Source organism: Eschrichtius robustus, chromosome 20 (assembly GCF_028021215.1).
Source record: "Eschrichtius robustus isolate mEscRob2 chromosome 20, mEscRob2.pri, whole genome shotgun sequence".
Taxonomy (NCBI): Eukaryota; Metazoa; Chordata; class Mammalia; order Artiodactyla; family Eschrichtiidae; genus Eschrichtius; species Eschrichtius robustus.
Window position 1 is genome coordinate 10,375,785 of NC_090843.1, and position 26,422 is coordinate 10,402,206.

Consider the following 26,422-nt stretch of genomic DNA (forward strand, 5'->3'; position numbering starts at 1 on the left):
ACAAGTTCTCTATGTGTTTCCAAAGCAGAGCAGCTTTCAGCTTAAGAGAAGGAGGTCTTGAAACAGATGGAGCCAGCCCTCCACCTATCAGCTGCTGCAAACAACGAGCTCCCTGTCTCCTCAAAGAACCCACCAAGGATCTGGCTGCTGGAGGGGAGACCCAGCGTCAGGAAGAAGGAGTCTAGAATGTTCTAAGTCTCCTCCAGCCTACAGGAATCTGTGCCAAATCTCGACCCTGGAAAGTGCCCAGGAGTCCCTCCAATGCCGACTCTGCCTGCTCCCCCATCTTGTTCTCCGTGGACACGTCAACACCACCATCCCAGGTGGATTTATTTCAGTGCTGCACTTAACTTGGTTTTGGCCTGAAACATCGCCCAGACCGCTGCTCCCACTCTGAATGCCGCACCAAGGCCAGGAGATGGGTTGAATCTCCCCTGCGGCTCAGCCTGAGAATCTAAGGACGCCCACCCACGCTGGCTCCAGGAAGATGCCCTGCGGAGCCCAGGCAGGTGGGTGAGCGCTCAGCGCACCACCCATTCTAAATTAGCCCGGACGCAGTGGGGCTGCTTGTTTCTGTCAAGACGCCTCAAAATGAGTCTCCGGTGTGAGCCGCCTCTTACCCCAGGACCAGCTGTGGGGGGAGGCCGCTGAACCTCTGGGACCCCGTCTCTGCTTCCTCCCTTTGCCTAGCCCTTCCTGTCTTCACAGCTCCCAAGCCCTTCAGGGTCTTCTTCGAAAGTCTCTCTCGTTTTCTCTTCAGATCCTCTCCCCCAGGAGATCCCAGTCTCATTGGAGCCTCCACACCTCGCATTGGGGGGTCTGTAACTGCTCCTAGGCAGGGTCCCGACACCTGGCTCTCTTTTCTCAGACATGCCCTGATTCATTTTCCTAAAACTGTCACTGTCATCACATTGCCCTCCTCCTCTCTGCCTTCAGTGGCTCTCCCACTGTTGCAGGAAGAAAACCCAGTTCCTCAGGCCGGCCACTGAGGTCGACCCCCATCTCAGTTCCGAGGACTTCTCACCTGACACCAGACGACAAACAATACCTGAAGGAGAACTGGGGCAGGTTCCCTGACTCTTCTGAGCCTCAGTCTCCTCATCTTAATAGTGGGTGTTCTAATAACACCTCTGCTGTGTTATTACTTAAAATGTCAAGTGTGTGGCTTCTCTGTCTGACTGCAGCATTGCCACCTCTTTAAACTGGGCTCAATGCGAACCACACAGGGGTGGGATGAGTTCAGAAATGGAGCCCACAACATCACTAATTATTAGAGAAATGCAAATCAAAACTACAATGAGGTATCACCTCACACCAGTTAGAATGGGCATCATCAGAAAATCTACAAACAACAAATGCTGGAGAGGGTGTGGAGAAAAGGGAACCCTCTTGCACTGTTGGTGGGAATGTAAATTGATACAGCCACTATGGAGAACAATATGGAGGTTCCTTAAAAAACTAAAAATAGAATTACCATATGACCCAGCAATCCCACTACTGGGCATATACCCTGAGAAAACCGTAATTCAAAAAGACACATGCACCCCGATGTTCATTGCAGCACTATTTACAATAGCCAGGTCACGGAAGCAACCTAAATGCCCATCAACAGATGAATGGATAAAGAAGTTGTGGTACATATATACAATGGAATATTACTCAGCCATAAAAAGGAACGAAATTCAGTCATTTGTTGAGACGTGGATGGATCTAGAGACTGTCATACAGAGTGAAGTAAGTCAGAGAAAAACAAATATCGTATATTAACGCATGTATGTGGAACCTAGAAAAATGGTACAGATGAACCGGGTTGCAGGGCAGAAGTTGAGACACAGATGTAGAGAACAAACATATGGACACCAAGGGGGGAAAACCGCGGTGGGGTGGGGATGGTGGTGTGCTGAATTGGGCGATTGGGATTGACATGTATACACTGATATGTATAAAATTGATGACTGATAAAAAAAAAAAAAAGAAATGGAGCCCAGACAATGAGGCATGTGTGTGCATCTGTGTGTGTGTGTGTGTGTCTCTGTGTGTGTGTGTGTGTGTGTGTGTGTGTGTGTGTTGGATTGGGGAGGTCTTTGGGAACACTGTGGTCACTGGGCCCTGTGTGACAACCAGAGTGCACGTGTTTGGGGCAGCACACCTCATTTATGGACCTAAGTTCCTCTGTAAAAGAAGGGGCTGGACGGAAGCCCCTTGGGTCCCCCACTTCCTGGATCCCAAGTGCACTTGTCAGGTGGCAAGAGGTTTGCGAGAGGACACGTGCTGCCACCTGGTGGAAGAAACTTGCACAGCAAGCTCCCCACCAGGGCTTCCTGCCGCCCGAGACAACGCTTGCCGGTGAGAGCACCGGGGTTCCAACACCACCTGGAACTTCATGCCTCTGGGTGGCCTTACTCTCCCGTAGACTCAGCATCTTCGTCTGTGAAATGGAGCTAATAACCGTGCATCCCTGTGGAGCTGTTCTGAGTGTGAACTGGTATCACACACGAAAAGCACTTAGGTCGTTGCTGGGTCTGCAGTAAATACCCAACACGGGAAAACTACTGTTATTTTCTGAGATTTCGAGGAGAGAAACGAAGAGATGTTCTTTAAGCCCCATGACTCTGTTGGCCTCTGGGTTTGTCTGTTGGCTTCATCCTCTTTCTTTTTAATATTCCTCCTCTGTCTGATTTTTAACCTTCTTCTCCATCAGTCATTGCAATCCTTGTGAGAACAAGGAGGGGTGCACATGATGGGTAAATCGAGGTGACTGACACTTCTCCTCCCGCTGGCCATTCATCGCCATTTCCCAAGTGCGAACTCAGAGAAGCTGCTGGGTGCACAGACTGTCCCCACGAGGCTCGGCCGCTTACCAGCTGTGCGATCCTGAGCAAATTCTTTCATCCCTGTGCGTCAAGGAGCTGTGAGGGTTTATGAGTTAGTTCTCGTGAGCTGCTGCGACTGGGGCCTGGATGATCACAGGTTCACGTGAAGTTAGTTGTGAGGTGCTTCTCGGTGGTCCCTGGGGCTGCTCGTAATCTCCTGGCTCAGGGTTGAGTTGCCCACCCCACACCGCCGCGGGACTTGCTTGCCAATGAAGCGGCAGATGAGGGGGTCACTTCTGGTGGAAGTGTTCAGGACCACCACACTTCCTTTTCTGGCAATCAGCAGGCAGTCACTGTGTGAGCCTGGGTCCTGGGATGTGGTGCCACCAATGCAGAACTGCCCAGGGGACCCGCAATGCAGTGTGAGTCAGAAACAGCCTGTTAACTTTGATTTGCATCATTTGTTACTGAGCATAACCCAGCTTATGTCGACCGACACGCTATTATTCCTCCAGAGCTTCTGAGAAGAAATTATTTCCTCTCATTTACCTTAACACAGGCTTATTAAATGCAAATAAATATAAGTTAATGAACACACATCTTTCCTTTCCCAAAACTTAGAACACCAAGCAATAGTATCAGTGAAATTTGCAATTCAAAGTACATCATGAACTATGACATGAGCAAGAGATGAAACAAAACAGAGTTTCACAGTGTTTTTTTCTGAAAAGGCCAAAAAACCTTTACAGAGAATTGATTTGGGGTTTCAGACCTGGTACCCACCTATGAGACCTCCTGCCAACAGCAGAGACAAAAGCCTGGGGGCACCTCTTCCACCAGTGTCCCCCTCCCCCCCACCACCACCTAACCTATTTATTTCAAGACAGGTGGCTACCACCTATCAGGAGGGAGAAGCTGAGTAAATACAGCTGGTGAGCGCCCCAGGATGTGCTCTCCCTTTGCTGTGGTCCCTGGCGCCACCTAGTGGCGCTGGTCAGCACTGCCTGGAGCCCGCGGCCACCTGCTCCTGCCAGGGCCAGAGCGCGCTGCATGCGACCATCCCACACATCTGACTCCCCTGGACACATGAAGGGAACGGATAAAAGGCTCAGAATGGAAAAACAGGATGTGGCCTGAGGATGGCACCAGCCCGGAATGGAAAGGAGGTCACCACCTGTTCTCCACCGGGAGTCACTCAGACACCCCTGCAATGCAGAGGGGACCCTGAGGCCAAAGCCAGGCAGAGCCCGTCTCCACCACTGGGACGGAGGGCTCACGGGCCCACCGAGTTCTAGGTCCACCAAGTACAGGTGGGGTTCGTGTGGCTACCTAGAACAGAGCCCACTGCGAAGCCCCCCTGGATCGCACCTCGGTGCCGGGCTGAGAAGGGAGCAGCCAGCAGCACGGGCCCATCCTCTGCTGCCCACTCGGGGCTGCCAGACAGGGGGCATCACAGGCCTCTCTGGGAGGAGACAAGTGGAATCGTGTCCACAGCATAAACAGATGGCCTTGCCTGAAAGGCCCGGGTCACACAGGTCTTCTTTCTCCAAGTCATTGCACATCGTGGTTCCAAACAATGAAGCCCCACTTCCTCAGCTAGACATGGGCCACCTGGGGCGGCAGCCATATCCCCCAGTCCCCCAATACCGAGGAGTCCCTGGCACAGGGTCCTGCTCACTGAACGAGTGGCTGATGGAGGGAGAGGGATGGGAGAAGACCCACAACTGGGGGCACAGGGGCATGAGCGCCTGGAGGGTGGGTGGGCAAATGGGGAGGACTCCAAACGTCCTGACGAGGACCAAGGCCAAGTACAGCATCCCAGCACATCCTTAGTGGGGGACAAACCGTCCCAGTAGCACCGTGGCCGCCATTCACTGGGCTGTCAATGCAACGTCTCATCCGACCCTCACGTCACCCACACGCGGGGGATCCGGGCTACACAGTTTTATTTCCAACCCTCATAGAAGACACCAGCCACCGTCGAGGGTTGGCACAGAGTGGGCCAGCCCAGAGAATCCTGATGGTGTCCAGCTGAGGGGTGAGCTGCAGCAGCCTCTGTCTTGGGCAAACCACGTGGCTCCTGGCCCTAAAGGGCCACTTACTTCAAGGGACAGGTCATTCAATGCCCAGAAGGAACAACACAAGCCAACCCACCCTTAGGATTCCCACTTCCCGGGAACTTGCTATGTGCCTGGATTCCTGCTTGGGAGTCCACCTGTCACATCTGTGAGCGATTCACAGCACCCTCCCACCTTTAACAGGTCAGATTCATCCTGGGATCCACCGTCCTGAGTCAGCCTAGGCACCTGAGCGAGAGCCCGGCCCCGGTTCACAGGGAAGAACAGGGCCCTTCACAACTGACACTGGCAGCTGACACTTATGTCGCCATTAGTCATGTGGGCACTGGTCCAAATGCTGTCCGTGGGTTGACTCCCCCAACCCCAAGGGGTAAGGCCACTGTTCTCCCATTTCAGAGAGGGGGACAGGGCAGGAGTGTTTTGCCCAAGGTCAACAGCACTAAGTGGTCGATGAGATCACAGGAGCCGGTGCCCCGGCCTGGGTCTCGGCTGCCCCTCTAAGGTGAGACAGGGAAGTACAAAAATCCCCCCTTCTAGCTGCTTCGTGAAACGCAGGGGCCGTCCAGACCCTCACCTGCGATCCCGCCAGGCCGTGGCTAGGGCTCAGCAGTGCCAAAGTCCTGGCACCGTCAGACCTGGGGGTAGAGTCACTAAAGAGGTAACAGGGGCTTTGCCAGCCACGGGCTTCCTGCTCCAGCATCGGGGTCCAGCACAAGCAAGATGAGGACAGACAGACTCCCAGGCTCTGGGGAGCGAGTTCAGAACCCAAGCCCTGTCCAGGACCGTCAGCACCTCCAGAGAAACCGCCACGTCTCCACCTGGGATGAGAAAGGCTCCTTCCTCCCAAACCCGCCTCCACCTTCTTGGCACAGCTGCCGGCCACCTAGACCACTGGGGGAAAGGAAAACACCCTTTCTGGGGAAGTTGAGCCTGTACTGGAGGGGGGGTTGCTGCTGGCATTTAGTAAGCAGAGGCCAGGACAGCCCCCTACTAAGAATGACCCGGGCCTAGGTGTCAGTAGTGCTAAGGCTGAGAAATCTACGCCACCCAGAGAAATGCTAATACATATAATAACAACAACAACAATAATTAGTACAGCTGACACATAGTGTTTACTAAGGTCCAGAGACGACTCTAGGCATTTTCCACACGTGAACTCATTAACCACAACTTGTGAGGTGGATGTTATGGGTTGGATTGTGTCCCCTCGAAAGATACGTCGAAGTTTCAGCCCCCTGGTGCCTGTGAATGTGATGTTATTTGGAAATAGGGTTTTTGCAGATGGAATCTGGTTAAGACGAGGTCATTAGGGTGGGCCCTAATCCAATATGACCACTGACCTTAAAAGAAGAGGGAAAACCCCGTGTGAAGACAGAGACACGGGGAGAAGACGGCCACTGATGACAGAGGCAGAGATTGGAGTGATGCGCCCATAGGTCAAGGATTGCCAGCAGCCACCAGAACTGGGAGGCCAGGGGGGATTCTACCCAGAGTCTCAGAGGGAGGGTGACACCCATGACACCCTGATTTCAGATTTCTGTGGTCCAAGTGCCCCAGTTTGTGGGACTTTGTTAAGGCAGCCCCAGGACACTAATACACTGGATAATCTTACCCCCATTTTACACAAAGGGCAACAGGCACAGAGACATTCAGGGTAGTTCTCACGCTCCCTCGGCTGGGAACTCCTCACTTTAGCCTCTCCGACTGCTCACATTTCTGATCAGAACATGAGCGTTTGCATTTAGGTTTTGTGGGGGGTTCATGTTATGATTGCGATGGCTTCATATGGAGGGTTGTGTTGGGTTTTATCATTTTGTTGCAGTCGTGCAGGGAGAACCCTGAACATCAGGGATCATTAAACGGGGCAAAAATCCCACGTGGTGGCCCTGCAAGTGCCCAGTGGACAGAAAGGAGAGAGGAAGAAATCTCCCTTTAATTTTGTGGGAATAATGCTGTTAACGTGCTAAGTAACATCCCTGATGACAAACAACCTGTTCTCTTGTGTCATTGTGCTCCCACTTTGCTTTCTCAGGGGCACATAAGCCAGGGCTCATCCCCGGAGAACAACTGGCCCAGCTGGTACAAGGAATCTTTATTTTCCTTTAAGTGAAGTTTTCCTTTCTCTCTAATGTAGGACAACCCAACTCCAGCTCCCGGACCACAGAGAGAGTTCACCAGCGCTTAGAAAAAGTCCGAGACCTCCAGACCCACCCGCCCCTCGGCTCGACCCGCAGATGTGACAGAGGAAGTAACAAGGAACAGCCGTGGATTCCGGGCCTCCGGCCACACTCAGTGTCACCAGTCCAGGATCAGGACTGGAGTCCCTGGGAAAAGGGTGTGGAGCGGGGAAAAGTCTGACAATGAAGATACGAACCAAGGGACCTTAAAAGTCAGGCTCACTGACTCTAGGACTCCCCATAGTGTGGATGGAGGCGAGTGGTTGGCACCAGGACGGAAGAAGGAATAAAGGACCCCAGAAGGCAGGGACAGACTGAGGGAAGTATAGGCATCCCTCAGTATCCACGGGGGACTGGTTCTAGGAGCCCTGCAGCCACCAAAATACACGGATGCTCAAGTCCCTATATAAAATGGCGTAGCATTTGCATATAACCCACGTATATCCTCCCGTATAGTTCAAATCATCTCTAGATTACTTATAATACCAGATACAACGTAATACTATGTAAACAGTTGTCAGTGCGAAGCAAACTCAAGTTTGCCTTTTAGAACTTTCCGGAACCGTTTTTTTCCCAAATATTTTCGGTCTGAAGTTGGTTGAATCCGCAGATGTGGAACCCGCAGATACAGAGGGCCCTGACTGTAGAGTGCGCCCAGAGGGACTAGGCAGATGTTGTGGAAAGCGGGGTGCCCCCATGCTCCCAGCTCCCACGCGGGGTAGTGATTCCCCCCTCAACAGGGCCATTTCACAGGTAAGCAGTCCCTGCCTGTAGCAGCTACTACACAGACACCTGTTGACTGGGGCAGGGCCTCTTCCAGGACCCCTGCCAGCTCCTGACCCACCCTGACCTCAGAGGGTCTCTACATCAGAGCCAAGCCACCTCAGAAGCTAAAATTAAAGCCCACTGCCCATGCTCCTGACCTGGGCCAGACCCCCCAAAAGCCGCCCCCGGATGCTGCCGCGTGGGGAGGGCACAGTCTCCTTGACACCAAGAAAACCTCCTCCAGATGAAAACAAAACAAAAACACATTTTAAAAACCTGTCCTTCCAAAACAGAGAAACCTGGGTGCGCTCATTTTTACATCTGCAGCCATGAAGCCTCTTGAAATGCTGCTTCCATAATAGCTGGCCAGATTGGGTCCGCCCCAGGGGCTGGTTCTAGAATGACAGCGATTCAGCCAGCGGGCTGATGAATTCATACCCAATGTTCAAACAGGAAGATAAAACCTTGGGAACTCTGTCCTCCGGGCTGGTGGGTAGCCTGCACCACCAGGTGGCGGAACATGGGTACTACTGCCCGGAACAAGTAGTTAACTTCAACCAAAACAGGGAGAAAAGAAAGGCAAGAAAACCTGTCAGTCCCAAGGAAAAGACTCCTTCGTGAACCATGGGCACGTACAATCAATCAGTCAGTCAGTCAGTCAATAAATCAATAAATCAAGAACACCTTTGGAGGGTCAACAAAATGCAGCAATTTCTTCGAGTTTATTAATGGTGTGATTCGGGGCCTCTGCCTGCAAAGGGCATGTTCACAGAGCTTCCCTCCTTGCACAGGTGTCCTGGAGTCTCCTGCCAGCCTGGCTTCTTTAGGGAGCGAGGCTCAGGCCACCAGGTGTGGCCTCTCATCTCTGGAGGGTTCCCCAGATCTTAGCCACCCAGAGGGCCCTTGGAGCATCCTATGTGTGTTCCCATCGGAGACCTTGTGTTGGGGGAAGAGGGAGGGGGTGAAAATGAGAGGAGGGGACCTAGATTCCTTTTCTGTCCCTTTGAAAGCAGGGGACACCCAATACGATCCCCAGCTCCCCAGCCCATCTTCATCCCGCCTTCCAATCCCAGTGCTGGTGTCCCAGCACTGCTGACCCTGCTCTGTGATTGTGAGCTTCTGGATGGGGTGTCAGTCTATGAGCCCCAGGGCACCTGGCCCAGCGGGTTATGGGCAGTGCCCACTCAGACACCGTCATGGGACTGAAAGCCAGCCCCAGATGCGGTGGTTTGACACACCAGCCCCAGGCCCCCAAACTGCTGGCCTGCCTGTCCTGAGATGGAATTTGTCTGGGAAAAGGGGCCAGACGGCTGGGTGTATACAGATGAAGAATCTCCTGGGACCCCGGCAGTGTCCAGGTGTGGGAGCATCTGGGAAACACAACAACCTGAAGGGTTGAACCCATAGTGGATTGAACTGTCTCCCATCCCTCTCCCCAAAAGATATGTCCATGTACTAACTCCCAGGACCTGTAAACGGGATCTTATTCGGAAATAGAGTCTTTGCAGGATCTAATTAAGGTAAGGATCTCCAGATGAGATCATCCTGGATTAGGGTGGGCCATAAGCCCAATGACAGGGACAGAGAAAGGAAACGGATACTTGACACCAGGGAGAGGGTCATGTGATGACATGGGCAGAGATGGCGTGACGGGTCTACCAGCCAAAGAACGCCAAGGATAGCCGGCAACCCCAGAAGCTGGAAGAGGCAGGAAGGATCCGCTTCTAAAGCCCAGATGACACCTTGATTTCAGACTTCTGGCCTCCAGAACTGTGAGATGATATATTACTGTAGTCTTAAGCCACCCAGTTTGGGGTAATTAGTTACGGCTGCCCCAGGAAACTCATACATGTCTCATTCAGGTGACACCTTCCAGGATACCTGGATAGTGGCCACCTGGGAGTCAGGTGCCTGAGAAAGAGGAGGAGCAGGTGACTTCGTGGCCTGACACCTGGAGCCCAGGGTAGAGGCCCTGGGAGAGCCTTGTGTCCTCAGAGGCTGCCACGCCAGCAGCACTGCTCAAGGAGAAAGCGGGGTCTCTGGGGAGAGATGAGAGGGAAGGGGGCGAGGGGATGGGGATCCACTTGGCAGCTGCTCAGATTTAGTCTGCACCTCCTTCGCCGGTGCAGGGGAAACAAACGACCTGCGAACTGAGTGCGAAATGGTGATTCATTACCCCTGATGTGTGATGATGGCTTAATTATTTTTCTAACTGGGGAGAGCCGCTTTCTGACAGCAGGTGCAAATGAATTCTCCACTGCTCTAAGGAGTGACTGGCCCAGGACAGGCAGAAAACTGGAAAACCTAATTAAATCGGGAGACTTGTGAAATAAATGGAGCGGGGAGTTTGTTTGCTTTCTGCTGACGGGTATTAACGATTCCCGGAGAGGCTGTGAGGGCCCCTGCCGGAGTGGGCGTGGGGGACATGGAGGGAGGAGGAGCCCCATGGGGTGACAGGACCCCAGGTGAGCTGCACAGGAAAAGGTGGTCAGGGGGCCTGAATGCTGGGCTGCGGGGATATTTTGGCCATGAATGGGTGTCACTTTTGACTCAGTTTCCTCGTCTGTGAAACAGGAGGCTGGACAACTGGAGGAGCCAGGGATGGCTGAGTGCCGGTGGTGGGACAGAACCCGGGTGCACCTGGCATCTGACTCCAGAGCACGGCGTTGGGGTCTGACAGTGGTCTGGATCCGACACATCCCCCCTCTGACCTGGGTCCAGTTTTTTCAGCCTCTCTGAGCTTCAGCTTCCTCATCTCTACTACGGAGCACCCACGGTGCCTGCCCCTGCCCCAGGATGGCTCCAGGCTGTCGTGAGCTGACGCCTGCAGAGCTCTCAGCGAGGTAACTGCACTGGACGTGCTCAGCCAAGGGAGCTGAGCCACCCATCAGTCCTCATGCAAATCAGAGGGGGGCAGCCCCTCCCCGGGGCTCAGGATTCCCCACCCTTCAGGTGCCCTCTGCATGGGTCCCTCTGTGAGTGTCCAACCTCCCACTGACCTCCTGGTCACTCACCCCTACACCCCATCTCTGTCTCCAGCCGATGAGACGCCTGCCCGGCTGTAGTGGAGACATCTTGGCAAGAACTTTAATATTTGCGGGCTTCTCTCTTTCTTGACTTCTGGGTAGGGCCTGTCCATCCCCCTCATGCCCCCTCTCCCCGTCCCTGCCCTCTGGCATCATTTAGAGGCAGAAGCTGCCCAAATCCCTTTCCTTTCAGCACTGGCTCTTGTGCACAATTTCAGGATGTTACTGTTTCCAGAATCCTCTCCTCTTTCTAACAATCCTCCTGCCAGGTGAGTCCCCCTCCCGCCCCCCGCCCCCCTACACAGATGAAGGACCACAGGAGACTTAGGAAGGAGTGAGGGGAGAGAGGAAAGATTCAGAGCTGAGGCTGGGGTCCACTCTGGGCAGCTGGCTGGGTGGGACACGGAGGTGGGAGCCCCCACTGCCACTCCAGCCTGAGGGGACTCTGCTTGGGGCAGGAGGGATACTTAGAGCCCTGGAGCCTCGGCCTGAGTCCTGGAGGCCTTAGCGACTTTGGTGAAGACAGACATCGCCAGGTTGCATCCCCTCCCCTGCTTGCCACAAAGCCCTCTGGGCCCAGGCATGCTGCTGGAGGCCAGCCTGTGAGGGGCCAGGAAGGAATCCATGTGGGTCCAGACCTAAGCCCTGGCTCCTCTCACTCCACCCCCATCCAGGCCACCAGCTTCTCCCACCACCCGTCTGGTTCCTCTAACCACCCCCTGTGCCTAGGTCTGCTGCCCTGCTTAAGAACCATCCATGGCTCCCCGTGGTCTGGTATTTTGAGATTCCCCCAGCCCTGACTTTCAGAGCCTTTTAAAAGCTGCCTGCAACCTATGGAACCCCTAGTTCCCACCTCTGTTTTATCCAGCCTTGGTCTCCCCACACACCCCACACTGACTCCGTTCTTGCAGCCCTTGTATAGGGACACCCTGCCCCCTCCTTGCCATCCCACAGCCTCCAGCCGCCTTATCTGGCTGGTCTAGCCCCCCTTCACTTTTCCATCTCTGGAGCCCAGCAGCATTCCTACCAAACACCATATTTGGCTCAATTAACTCTTCCTTGTATGGCTATTTTGACCTCCCACCTAGTCTGTAAAATCCCCAAAGACAAGAATCATGGGAATTCAAAGAAGTAGATTGTCTCAACCCCCATATCAGGACCTGACACTTGGTCTAGACCCATAGACGTACAAGTAGCATTTGTCTCAGAAACTTGAGGAGCTGCCAGCATCATCCAACCCATGGCACCCAGCATGGAGCCGGGACTCCAGAAACACGTGTGCATCCAAGTGGTCACCACAGTGAAGCAAATTCCTCCCAGTTTCTCCAAAAACGGCCCTTTACACACTTATTTTGCAACTGATTTTTTCCCCAACATTTTATCGTAAACGTTTTCAAACATAGGGAAAAGCTGAAGGAGTTTGCAGTGAACACCTATGTACCCACTGCCTTGAGTCTACCACGAGCATTCTTCTACACTTGCGCTATCACATATCCATCCATCTCCCCATCCCTCGGACCATCCATCAGCATATTTTATTATTTTTGATGCCTTGAAAATAAGCTGCAGACATCCATATACTGGCCCCCCCAAACTTCAGCATGTTTATCATAACTATAGTTTAATTTGCTTACAATTCTTTTTTTTTATCTTAAGATTAAAATCTACACACAAATGAAATGCACAAATCTCAAGTGTCCCATTGGATTGTAACCGAGCAGGACCCTATAGGGCCTTCCTGGGACAGATACCCCTCCACAACCTCTGCCTGCCTCTAAAGTTTGTAGAAAAACTTTAGCCTCCTAGGCCTTCCCTGAGTTCCAAAGAATAATTTAATGAGAGAAGTGAGAAAATGCAGAAGCAAAGGAAAAGTCAAGTAAGACAAAATAATAATAGTTTAGCCATTAAACAAAGTCAAGGACTACTAGTTTCTCCTTAAGGGCTACAGATAATATTGTGAACCATAACCTTTGAGCTGTTTTGCAGATACTGAAATCCCACCAGGTGGAAGAAGTTAATTGTATGCTGCCCACAAGCATGTAGACCCCAGAATGGTTGGAACCAGAAAGTTGATGATGTTGACTTCCAATTATCTCACCACCGAACAATCAGAAGAATGTCCACAAGCTGATCACACACCCCACAACCCACCTCCCTCACCCTGTCTATAAAAAACCTTTCCCTGAAAGCCTTCAGGGAGTTTGGGCCTGTTAAGCACTAGCTGCCTGGACTCCTTGCTTGGCACCCTGCAATAAACGCTGCACTTTCCTTCACTACAACCTGGTGTCAGTAGATTGGCCTTCCTGTGAGCAGGCCAATTGACTCAAGTTTGGTTTGGAAACAGGATGAGTTTGCCAAATGCACACGCCTGTGGAACCCTCACCTGCCAAGATGCTGATCATGACCCACCCCCCAGGAAATCTCCTCACTCCCTCCTAGTCCCTCTGGCTCCTGCTCTCAAGGGGGAAACACTGTTTTAACTTTTTCCCACCACTGATTAGTTTAGTTGGTTCTAGAACTTCATATAAATGGAATCATGCTCTTTTGTGTCTGGCTCTTTTCATTCTACAAAGTGTTTTTAGGCTCATCCATGTTTTTATGTGTCTGAAGAGTCACTTGCTCCTTTTCACTGCTGCATAATATTCCCTGAATGAATGTCCCAGAGTTAATTTGTTTTTGTCCCTATGATGGACATGTTTCTGTGCCTGGGTTCTTATGAATAGAGCTGCTATGAACATCCTTGGTTACCATCCTTTCCTTGAGAAATTATTTTCTCATTCCTTCCTTCCCACCTCTGTTTCTCCAGTGGATGTAGACAGATGGAGAAAGCAAACTCCCCTCCCACTCTTTCCCCTGGCTGCTGACATCTCTAACGGGATTAGCCCCCAGGCTCTGGGGCCACAGCTCCTCCGCTGTGGGGCCCTGACTCTGCCCCATGTCACGCTCCACTTCTTAGGGCTGGAGGGTTCTGATTGCTCCTCCCGAGACACCCCTATTTTGTGTGTCCAGGGAGGACAGCCACCCTCTTCTCTCCAGGGCCAGTGAAGACCAGGCCTCTCAATTGCCCTGTTTCTCCCACCAGAAAACCTCCACTTTACTTCCAATCACAGGGAACTGTGGAAAGGGAGAGGTGTCCCAGGATCTATGTAAGGATGGTGTCCTCACGTCCTTTCATGCCTACAAATGTCCTGTGATAATCACGGTTAACTCCCTGCTTCACACCTCCTGAAGGCCATGACCGAACTTCAGAGAATTGTCTCCACCGAGTGATAAGATTTGATTCACAGGTTCCTGGGGCCACTACACACTTGCTTGTGCAGGTGGCTTGTCCCCTCAATGGAAGAGTTGACACCAATGCTACAGACTGAATGTCTGAACGTCTGTGTTGTCCCCGCCCAATGTATATGTTGAAATCTTAACCCCCAATGTGATAATATCTGGAGGTGGGACCTTTGGGAGGTGATTAGGTTTAGGTGAGGTCATGAGGGTGGGCTCCCTGTGATGGGATTAATGTCCTTATAGAAAAAGATCAAAGCTCTCTGCCGTGACAGGACACAGCAATAGCAGAGGTTTACAAGCCAGGAAGAGGCTCTCTCCAGAAACCAAATCAGTCAGTGCCTTGATCTAGACCTCCCAGCCTCCAGAGCTGTGAGAAATAAACGTCTGCTGTTTAAGCCACCCAGTCTGTGGTGTTTTGTGACAGCAGCCCGAGCAGATAAGAAAACCAAACAATTGTGAATGTTTACTGAGGACCTACTACGTGCAGGGCAACATTCTGAGCATTGTGGGAAATACAAAGAAATACGAGATGCACTCTGTTTTCCAGAAGCCTATGCGCTAACAAGGTAGAGCTGCATGAACTTCCACACGAGGCTGTGCGGAGCCACTGTTGAGTGACAAAAGCGAGTTGTGGCTCCATTACACTCACCTATGTCCATGTGTGTCTGCCTGTATTTAGGAAAAATAACAGCGCACACCTCTTGAATGAGCAAGTGAATCAGCCCTGCTGTTCAAAGAGGTTCCTCCCAAGGGGAGGATGGGAAGGAATGAGGGGATTTCCCTCTTTATGTGGCGTGCATCTGGATTGTTGAAATGGTCAGTGAGCTCATCCTACCTTCTGTTAAAGAAGGATGTAATTTCACTAGAGGTGGACATACACAGTCGTCACAATGCAAGACATGGATCAGGCCCCACGTTTGGCTTAGAGTCACACCAGAAGGCGAGAATGGTTTCGGGGATAGAAGCGTCCCCTGGGATTGGGGGCCGTGGAGGAGGGAGGACTTTGCAGAATCACAAAGGAGGAGGGAGAGTGAGATGAGAATTCCCTGGGGTGGGAGACCTCCAAGAGGGTTTTGTAGAAGGAGCCCTGGGCACAGGGTCTTATTTGCTGAGAACTGAAGAAAGGGGGAATCATTCCTTCATTCACTGACACTATATGAACACCTACTACATGCCAGGCACTGGGCTGGGGGGTCAGAATGCAACAGTAAAAAGATAGTTCCTTCTCGAGGGAGTTGGCTAGTGGGAGATGCAGGTATTGATCTGTTTATGGCCCAGGCTCTGGCTGTCAGCACGCTAGCACCGGCACCAGCCCTAAGCGAGGGGGTTTGTTCCCAAGGCCTCCGCTGTTCATCTGTGAAGCGGGGGTGGTGGGAGTACTGGCCCCAGGGCCATCGTGGGGATTAACTCCGAGGCTCCCTGAGTGCCAAGCAGGTGCCTGGGCTGGGTGAGCTCTCAGTGGAAGTGGCTATTAATGGTCTCTCCTGTTGAGTAATTCTTTTTTATTTTATTTGAGGTGAGATTCACATAACACAAAATTAACCATTTTAAAGTGAACAATTCAGTGGCATTTAGTACTTTCACAATGTTGCATAACCACCGCATCTGCCTAATTCCAAAATGTTTCCATCATTCCAGAAAAAAATCCCTTACCCTTTTTCTGCAGTTTCTCCCCATTACTTCCCCGCCCTCCAACCCCCAGCCCCCAGCCCCTGGCAAACACTAATCTACTTTCTGTCTATGGATTTGCCTATTCTGGACATTTCATATCAAGGGAATCACACAATATGTGACGTTTCGTGTCTATCTTCTTTTGCTTAGCGTAATGTTTTCAAGGTTCATCTATGTTCTAACAAGAACTTTATTCCTTTTTATGGCTGAATAATATTCCATTGTATGGACAGACCACAATTTGTTTATTCATTCATCTGTCCACAGACACTTGGGTTGTTTCCACCTTTCAGCATTTATGAATAGCGCTCCTACAAACATGTGTGTTTCAGTTTTGATGGGTATATATCTATCAATAAGAGTGGAATTGCTGGGTCATATGGTGTTCCTATGTTTAATCTTTTGAGGAACTGCCATATTGTTTTCCATGGCTGCGCCATTTTACGTTCCCACCAGCAAAGTGTAAAGCTTCCAATTTCTCCACATCCTCCCAACCCTGATATTATGTTTGTTTGTTTTTATTCTAGTGGCACGTAAAAGTGCCTGCCACTTTACCTACTTGACCTTCTGAAATCCATAAGTGATATGCAGGGGGTAGCTGGCATGATGCCTCTTGCCCATATGGAAAATTCTAAGCAAGAAGTGAAGAGCATGGGCAGGCAGATGGGAGGTGGTGAGTCTAAAACCCCAGAGCAGGTGGGCCCGAGACCTGGGCAGCTGGGGTTCAGCATTCTCCGCAGACTAGACAGGCAGGCCCTGGACACCAATCTTGTGCTGTCAGCCTGGGACTGTGCACTGGTGAGGGCCGGCAAATGGCCTGCCTCTGGTGTCCCTGTGTCTGCTGCCTTCCTCTTCCAGCTCAACCTGCATTTGGGATACCGGACAAATGCAGCTTCTGAACGCTGAGCCCTCCGGGGCCAGGCTGCCTCTGGGTCAAGGTCCTCCAAAATCTGGGTCCACCCTCTCCCCACAGCCTTAGGCTGCCCCGACCCAGTGGTGTCTGCCTGCCCCACTGAGAATGCTACATGCTCACTCCTGCCTCGGTGCATCGTTCCTGGCAGCATTCCAAAAGGCCCCCAAGGTTCTGGGCCCCTGGAATCCTCGAATCTTCTCCAAGTTATTCAACCAAACACAAATCAAGGTGCTTCTGTGAGGGGATTTTGCAGGTATAATCAAGGCCAACTCAGCCTGCAGGTCCCAGCTCCAGGGTGTCTGACCTCCCTCCCAGATCTGCATTAGGTCTTCCTCCTTAGGGTCCCCTCAACCCCTGACTTCCCCTCACCTGGCCCCTCTTCCTCTGTCCTGTAGGAGCAGTTCCACGTGTAGATGTATTTCTACTGTATCTGTGGGAAGGAAGGTGATCTCCGCGTCTTACTCTTCCGCCATCTTCTCTCCTCCCCCCCTCTTCCTCTGTCCTGTAATCACGGCCTGCCCGTTTGCAAGTCTGTTGCCTCCCCCATCCCACCCACCCAGTGAGGCTGTAAATCAATGAGGGCAGGAGCAGAGTTGGATTCTCTTTTGTATCTCCAGTCTCCTGTGGTGCCTGACATGGAGCTTTTGTTCATTCAACCATCCATTCATTCATTCATTCATTCATTCATTCAGGCAACAAGTAGTTCTTGAGTACCTACTATTGGCTAGACCCATGCGTAAGCCAAACCCAGGCCTCACAGAGCCCTGAGGGAGCCCTCAGGGGCTGTTGCTGAACAGATGAATGAATGAGCCCTCACAGTGGGGCCAATTAAATGAGAAGCATGTGTGTGTATGTGTGTGTGTGTGTACTACTGACTGTGTATATATATGTGATGCAAGAGTGTACATGGTGTGTATTTATATATGTACTATGTACGAATGCATGTGTTTGTGTGAGTCTGTGGTGTGTATATGTGTATGTGTGTATTAATGTGTGTGATGTGCTTGTGTGTGTCGTGTGGTTCATGCCGACAGTACGGTGGAACCCCCAAGCCCCTGTGCACCCCGATCTCTGGCTTCCCCATCAATCAGATTTTCATAATCACACTCACCGAAGCCAGAGAAAAAGCTACCTCTGCCCCATCTTTCTTCCACTCCCAGGAAAAAGGAAATTTGGACTTTTTCCCAAAAGCCTCTGCCAGTTAAAAAAAAAAAAAAAAAAAAAACAGGGGAGGGGGAGCTGCCTGGAAATGTCACTTGCAGATGGAATACAAAAAAGAGAGAGACCAAAACCAAAACCAAAACCAACCCAGACCACCAGACCCTCCCTATAAGGAGAGGCTGCCTGAATGGTCCTCAGCAGGACGGATTTCGGGCAAGGCGCCTTCTTACCCAAGCTGAGGATTGAGGGCTGTGCTCTCTCAATTCCCTGGACCTAGAATCCAAATTCCCCAAAAGGTAGGGTGCTGAGTCTCTTGGGTGGAAGACCAGCCATTGATCTGGCTATCCCTTAAGAACCCAAAAGGCACTCAAAAATCTTGGTGAGATGGGGTGTGGTGAGGGACTGCACACAAAATGATGCCCCATCACTGGGGTCCACAGACAGGAACATGTAGGAAGCTACCAAACGCCCCATCTCCCACCCAGGGGGAAGGACAGCAAGCCCCATCCTCTCCACATGGCTGGATCACACGTGGGAAGCAAGTCTTCACCTGGAGCAACGGAAGAAGGCTCTCAGTGCTGGCAGAGCCACGACCATAGAGATAGAAGACCAGCTTCCTTCCCCTTTTTGGGCCCACACCTGGCGGTGGGTGGGAAGCAGGAGGATGCTAGGCGGCCGGCAATGAGCCCACTTGGGCCCCTAGCCCGGGAAGCACTGGCACCTGCACCCCAGCCTGCACCGTCCCGCTGGGGCCTGGCCAGCAGCCACTCACATTGGCTTCCACAGGGCACACAGCTGCCGCGCCATCTGCAGCACAGCCGGCAGCCCTGGGCCCTGTGCCCTCAGCGAGTGGCCCTTGCCAGCCTTGCACGGGCTGGAGGTGGAGTCGCTGGGACACGCCCAGCTGCCCTGAGCAGGTGGCTGGGGGGCTCTGGGGAGCCGGGGCGGTGGACACAGAGCGGCGCTATGAAGCTGTGGGCGGGGCAGGCGAGGCAGTGCCCTCTCGGCAGGGACTGCACGAGGCGGGGCACAGAGGGGAATGCAGGCTGAGTCTGAGCAACTGGAAGGAAGCATCCCACAGCCCCTGCCTGCCTCAGCCATGCAGTTCCGCCCAGGGCCTGCTGAACCCCACAAATGCTCAGACCCCCCTCCCAAGCCCCCTCAGGGCCCCACTCCTGTCCACACCAGGGACTTGCCAGCAGTACTTTCTAATAAAATGCAAATCAGCAATTGCCTTGTTGAAGTACAAGAGGAAAAAAAAAATCACTGTAAACAAAATCTCTGTCGCCATGGAGATCATTAACAATAGCCTGCCCACCCTCCCTTCTTCTTTCCCAGTAATGTACAGCTGAGTTCCTTCACACCACATTATTATTACTTTTTAATTATGAATAATTTCCTCCTTTCCATAGGAAGATGGATTAATGCACGGAACTTTCCAACGAAGCCCCCCTTTAGGATGTATTTCAATACACAGATGAGTTTATGTTACAGTTAACCCCTTCTGTCCCATTTGCTCTCCCCATCTGTCTCTGCCTGTCTGCTCTGGGGTCATGCTGTGGATTCCAAGAATGCAAAGGCAGGTCTAGGAGAAGCCTGGCCAGGCTCAGGGACTGCTGCTGGGGGAAGCAGACCCCCAGAGAGGGCAGGCGCCACAGAAGAGGTATGTCCGGGGGAAGGACCACACACCACGGGTTCCCTCCTGCTGGAGGACAGCAGCCTCTGGTCCCAGCTCACGGGTGCAATGATGAGACATGATGTCTGTCCATTTTGCCCAGGCAGCTCCTAAATACCCACGGCTAGGATAAGCTACTGTGCAAGACCTGGCAGTGGGGCTTGGACGGAGCCAGGGAAGCAGGAGAGGCCGGCACAGTCCCACCCCATGTCCCCAGAGGGCTCCCAAGCCACTGCTGTCCCCAGCTGCCAACACACAGGAAGCCCCTGCAGCCACCGCCATCTAGGAGAGTGAATAAAAGCCACACCACAGTCACAGCTGCCAGGTTGCAATTTCACCTGCAAGGACCTGAGTCAGGGGCGCACAGGCTACTTCCAATGCCACTCAGAAACTCGGGCCGCACCGTGCCACCTGTGAGGACTGCTGAGCTGGGGTTGAAGCCAGGGCTGAAGCCCTGCAAACTGGGACAGAACCTTTGAATTATTTAAAGCCCAGATAGGTTCCCAAGAGGCAAACCTCTGGCACGCAGAATTCCACCCAGCGTGGGGCGGGATGCAAAGTTTGGCGTGAGTGACTAAGAGGGTTTCCTCTTAGGGCAGTCTGTGTGTGCTGGGGGGAGGAGAAGGGGACCACGGGGTCTCTGAGCACGCTGCAGACCCCAGGAGGAGCCCCCTTATGCTGGAGCCAGCTCCTGCCACCTGCCCAAGTGCAGATGCCCCCAACCCCCAAGGATCTTTGCTCCCCAGGGCTCCCAGAGGGGCCTGTGCCTCCCTCCAGCCCCCTCCTCCTCCTTGCCCTGGAGAGGAGAGAAGCGCCATGAACTCACCTGTAGGCGTCACCCACCCAGCTCAGGGGGAGAGGAGGGATCTGACCGAGGGGAGGTGCTCCTCGTTGCCTGATTAAACCACCACCACCAGCAAAGTCTTCCATGCCCCCCGACGCCTCCCTGGCCAGCACCCCTGGCCAGCTGTGCAGTCTTTCCTGAGGACTCCAGAGAGGACACCCCAGTCCTGTCACAATCCCCTCCAGAGACCAGCAGTAGTGCAGCCTGCTGGGTGTTGGAAAGTAGGCATCCCCACAGCCTTTCTCAGAGAATCGTACTCAGCCAGGGCAGTCCAGACTCAAAATCAATGGGCCACCTCACATCATTAGGGCGGCTGTCATCAAAACACAGAAAAGAACAAGTATTGGCGAGGATGTGGAGAAGTTGCAACGCTTGTGCACTACTGGTGGGCACGTAAAAGGGTGCAGCCACTGTGGAGAACAGTACGGCAGTTCCTCAGAAAATTAAACACAGAATTACCGTATGATCCAGGATTCCTTTTCTGGGTACATAACCCCAAAAAGTGAAAGTAGGAACTTGAATAGATGTGTGTACACTGGTATTTATAGCAGCGTTATTCACGACAGTCTAAAGGTGGAAGCAACCCAAGTGTCCATTGACAGATGAATGGATAAGAACATCCATACAATGGAATATTATTCAGCCTTAACAAGGAAGGAGATTCTGACACCTGCTACAACACGGATGGACCTTGAGGACATTATGCTACATGAAATAAGTCCATCACAAAAGGACAAATCCTGTATGGTTCCACTTATATTAGGTACCTGAGATAGTCAAATTCACAGAGAGAGAAAGTAGGATGGGGGTTGCCAGGGGCTGGCAGAAGGCATGGCACGGTCCCACCGTCTGTCCCCAGCGGGTGGGGAGTTAGTATTTAATGGGGACAGAGTTTCAGTTTGGGATGATGAAAAGAGTTCTGGAGATGGATGGTGGGGATGGTTGCACACCAATGTGAAAATACTTAATGCCACTGAAGTGTACCCCTGAAAATAGTTAAAAGTTTAGTTAACAGTATTATGTTCTTTATATGTTGTTTTACCACAATTTTCTTAAGCTTAAAAAGAAGTCTCTGGGATGCCCCATGCCTCCTCCACTGCCGACTCTCCCCTCTTACACACACCCACCTACGCGCACGTGCTTCCCAAGCTAAAAGTCAGCCAAGGTCTTTCTACAACAAAAGAAAGTACCTGTCCTCCTCCATTCTTTCTCCATCGGAAGTCCCCTAAAGCAACTTTGCAAAGAAGGATCCAAGCTGGGCCCAGCTGATCTTGTGACAGGAGGCGCTCTGGTGGGAAAGCTGCTCATTGTTGCTCCCCTGGTCTGATCAAGTGACACACAGTGTGTGTCAGCCCAGTGCCTGGTTTTTGTGGTTGAAAGCAAGAAGGACACGCCCACAGACGTCCACGTACATCGGGGGGTGGCCAGACGTGTGGCTCAGTCCCCACCAGCATCCCAGCTCTGGGCTGCTTCTTAGCGAGGAAGACCAAGCGAGAACCTCAGAGGGGGACAGAGAGGGACAGAGGGGGACAGAGGGGGACAGAGGGACAGAGGGGGACAGAGGGGGACAGAGGGACAAGATGCTGCCAAGTGCCCACAGTGTCCTGAAGTCTGGGTGGCAGTCCACTCCGCTCAGACCACTTAAGAAACCCTTGGGAGAGGGGTTGCTGCCCACAGGGTGAGCGAGGAGATTGCACAGGTGGGGTGAGACCTGCCTCTTTTGGACACAGGTCGGCCTTGGGGGTGGGGGCTTCAGCTGGGCCAGAGCGGCAGGTTCCAAGGCCATGGAACCCCTCTCTGCACTAACTCAGATCGGGTCACCACCCAGCTACGAATGCATCATCCTTCTTTAATTTACAGCAATCCTACTCACATTCTGCTAGACAACTATGTTTCACGAGCCCTCGGTTCAGTGTGGGTGACATGGTTCCTGGTGCCGGAGGACTGCGTTGCCCGAGCTCCAGAGGAAGACCAGCATCCCGAGTCTTCCGAACACCGTGAGTTCACAGGAACATCCCATGGCAGCCAAGCAATTACCCGTGCCTTCATTTCCCCTCACAACACCCCCCTGCGTCTGTGGGCTGCTCCGCCACACATGCGCACACATGTATGTACATGCAATCCTGTGTTTCAGGCACACGCTGCTGTGACTGGCTCTTCTGTCACCTCAGCTGCTCACTAAGATTTATTTTTCCCCTGGGGAAGCCGCTCCCTGTGTCCGGATGCGGCTCTGTCTACACTTGAACCATCCCCAGTGAGTGCAGACGCTGCGTGCACCCCCAGGAGTGCAGAATTACAGCCACCAACCTCCCCCTCCACCCTGTGCCAGTTGTCCGCCTGCAAACGGCCATCAGGGGGGTGTCCCGGGAAGCTGAGGACACACAGAGCCCTACCGTGGCCAAGACGTGTGTGTTTGCAGGTTTCATGCAAATGCAGGAGCTCAGACCAGAACCTCAGAAAATGCACAGCAAGCAACAGGTGTTCTCCAGCTACTAACAGTGGACACGTGTGTGCTTGTGCATGCACGTGTACGTATGTGTGTGTGTGTGTGTGTGTGTGTGTGTGTGTATGCGCCTGTATGAAATCCAAAGGCACTCGGGGCCTGTCAGCACACAACGCTGTATTGCCTCTTTTAAACAACACAATCTTGGAGAAGGCTCTTAATCTCTTACCCTCAACGTCTTCATCTCCACTTGGGGGAAAGCAACTCACCTCCCTCCCACCTGCGAGCCCCCTCACGGAGTGACTGCCGGGGTTCAGACTTGATGTCACACGTGAAAGCACTTTGGAAAGCACCAAGGAATTCGAAGGTGTGGTTATGTTTGTGCGAGTTCTGGACGCCCCTCGCATCCCCGCTTCCTTCCTTCCTTCTAGTGGGATCATTAGAGATACAAGATTAACAGGCGTGTTGCTTTTAGGCAAAGCTGATGTTTAAAAAACACAAATTGGCTGATGATTCACTTCACAAAAGGTTCCTCGTGGAAATGGAACAGTCCCAAGCGCATTTTAAATACACTGCCATATTTTATCTATAGGGTTTTCAGAACATATGTACAGCACAAAGTCAGGGACTCCCAATCAGGATACCCCCACCCACCTCCGGGTCGTGGGAAGGAAAGCAGGAGTCGGCAGCCCCAGGACAGGCTCGGCGGGGTCCCCTGGCAGGTGTGGCAGCTCCCTTGGACTTCTCCACCCTGGGCCCTCTCCTGCCTCTCTGGGAAGGGTGACGGGGGCCTGCCCACACACCAGGAGGAAGGTTTTGGGGTTCTCCACAGCAATTAGCCGGGAAAGCAAAGCTGAAGCCCCACATTTCCTACTTTCCTGGACTTGGCCCCCTGTGCCTCTTTCTATTGGTTGACTTTAACTGGTATACTTTGGCTGTAATAAACCATAACTGTGAGTATAACCACTTTTCTGAGCTCTGTGAATCCTTCTAGTGAATTATTGAACCTGAGGGTGGTTTTGGAAGCCCCGAACTTGAAGTTGGTGTCAGAAGGGTGGGTGATATAGTGTGGCTACTGGCTGTAATGGGATGGGGTCCCTCAGTTCCTGCAGACAGGAACTGGGGGCTTGCCTGCAGGATGTCACCCCATTGGCCGAGCCACAGGGACCCCTCCAGGCCCATGGGCCACACCCACCACGCGATATCACCACCCAGCCCCTCAGCTCTGAATAAAGCACGTTGTAAACAGTCCAAAATGGGAGGGGTGCGCACGCATCCTTTGGACATGAAGCCATAGACGCAAACCGAGAGTGGCTGGCACTGGGTACCAGGCAAGGCCACAGAGGTTGAGGACACAAGGAATGTGGGCTCATTGCCCCAGCACGGGGACCCCAAGGACTTCTAAACCCTGTGCATCTGACATGGACCCCAAATGACCAAGCAAGACAACATGGCCCGAGGCAGCAACCAGCAACACTTCCTCCTCCTCCTGGGGGCAGGCGGGGTCTCCTTTGAGGCCAGAGGAAGAGGAGGGTGGAGAGACAGGGAAGTGAGAAGACCAGGGAGGTAAAGCTGTGGAAGACCCCAGTGAAGCTGGCCCCTGAAGCCCGGCAGGTTGAAAGAGACCACACCCAGCTTTCCGAGTTTCTCCATCACCCCACAGCTCACCCGCCCTTGGGAGCCACCCCACATCTGCACACGGTCCTCTTACACAATTTTGGATCCTCTCTCAAAATCACAGGAGCCTCTTTCTCACTCACAAGGCAGAGCTGGAATAATGAAGAAAATGAAAAAGCTGAGGGAAAATTCCCCATTTTTCAAACTGGTGTTGCAAAGTCCAAATCATGTAATCTCAGTTCATGAGGGCTTGTTATCCAGGACCCCAAGTAGAGGGCTCTCCTGTGAGTCCCTCGCTCCCCTGTGAGGGCCCCCACCCCCCAGGGGCTTTGGGGGGGTGCTGTCGAGATGCCATTTCTGCCAAGAGTTCAGTTGTCGCGTATCCATCAAAGGCCAGGCTACCATCAGGGGCTGAGTGATGTATGGAGCCAGCTGCGCTGAGGGCTTTATGAAAATCCCACCCAGATGCGATTAGGAGAAGCGTCCTGGTTGCTGGCTTCTGTGGTAAACAGCCGTCAGCCCTGCGGGGGCTGCACCAGGATGGGGAGGATGCAATGGGGCGCCCGGGGTGGGGGAGAGTCGGGGGGAGAGAGGAGGCATGAGGGACCTTGTTCACACTTTAGCACATGTTCTGTTATGGGCAGAGGCAGGACTTGGAGTCTTTGGGAGCCCCAGGGAGAAGGGGATGGGCTGGGAGGGAGAGGAGAGGCCAGGAGAAGCCCCTCTGGAGACAGCCATTCTGGAGAGGCAGTCGAGGCAGCGAAGCAGAGGGAAGCCATGTGCGGAGCAGCTGGGATTAGGCTGGGTGCACGCAGACTCAAGGCTCTCCCAGCAGCATGACATGTGCTTTCCTTAAAAATCACCTGGTCCTCCTCGCAGCCCTCCCCAACTGGGGTATGTCTGACCCTCCATCACACCACCTCTCCCTGCATCCGTGCGCATGGCCCCTCCCTGCATCCGTGCGCATGGCCCCTCCCTGCTAAGTGTGCAGAGGGGCGGCCCTCACATGGGTGGTACCTCCATGAAGTGGGGTTCACACCCCCACCCTCGCCTCCCCAGGGTTTCCTGCCCAGGCTGCCTCCCCTCTGCCCCTTCTCCACACAGTTCTTGTTCCCGTGTAGCTGATGGGTAGAAATGCAACCCTGGGAAGGGTCCCCAGAGCCCACCAGAGTCAGGGCTGGGCCAGGCCAGGTGGGGCCGACGCTGGAGTCTTGGCCTGTTTCAGAGTTGCATATGGTGCCCATGCTGGCCCCAACCTGTCTGAGTGCCCAAGCTGGGAACCTGGGGCTCTCCCTGGCTCCTGTTTCTCCATCATCATCTGCCATGATCGTGTCCCCCCAAAATTAGTATGTTGAAGCCCATCCCCCAATGTGACTACTTGGAGATGGGACTCTAAGGAGGGAATTAAGGTGAAATGAGGTCATAAGGGTGGGGCCTTGACTGATAGGATTAGTGTCCTTATAGGAACAAACAGCAGAGAGCACTCCAGCATAACCCCCACACAGGTGCACAGAGGACAGAGGACACGTTCACTCCCACTCATTCCTACACGCCACATGGGTACACGCACACACACAGGCACACACTTCCTTGAGGCTGCTTTGCCTCCCAACTGCTATTTCCACAAAGGCAGCTAGTGGCAGGGTCACATGGCCCAGGACGTGGTGCCGGGCCTGCTGCCCAGGGCAGACACTTCACCCGATGTGGCTGCCACTAAAACCACTGTGTCTGCAAGGCCTCTGATGGCCGGGCATCCCAGCCTCCCCTTCCTCTGAGAGTGAGTCCAGGTCACCTCGCCCACTCAGCCTTAAGAGAGGCAGCCACAGGGCAGCCGCCACCACATGCCTCTGCCTCCTGAGCTGTCCTTCTCTCTCTCTCTCTCTCTTCTTCCCTCTAACTCAGCCCCTGCAGGCGCCTGGTCCCCCACGAGGTCCCAGAGTGGCACCCCCAAACAATCTCA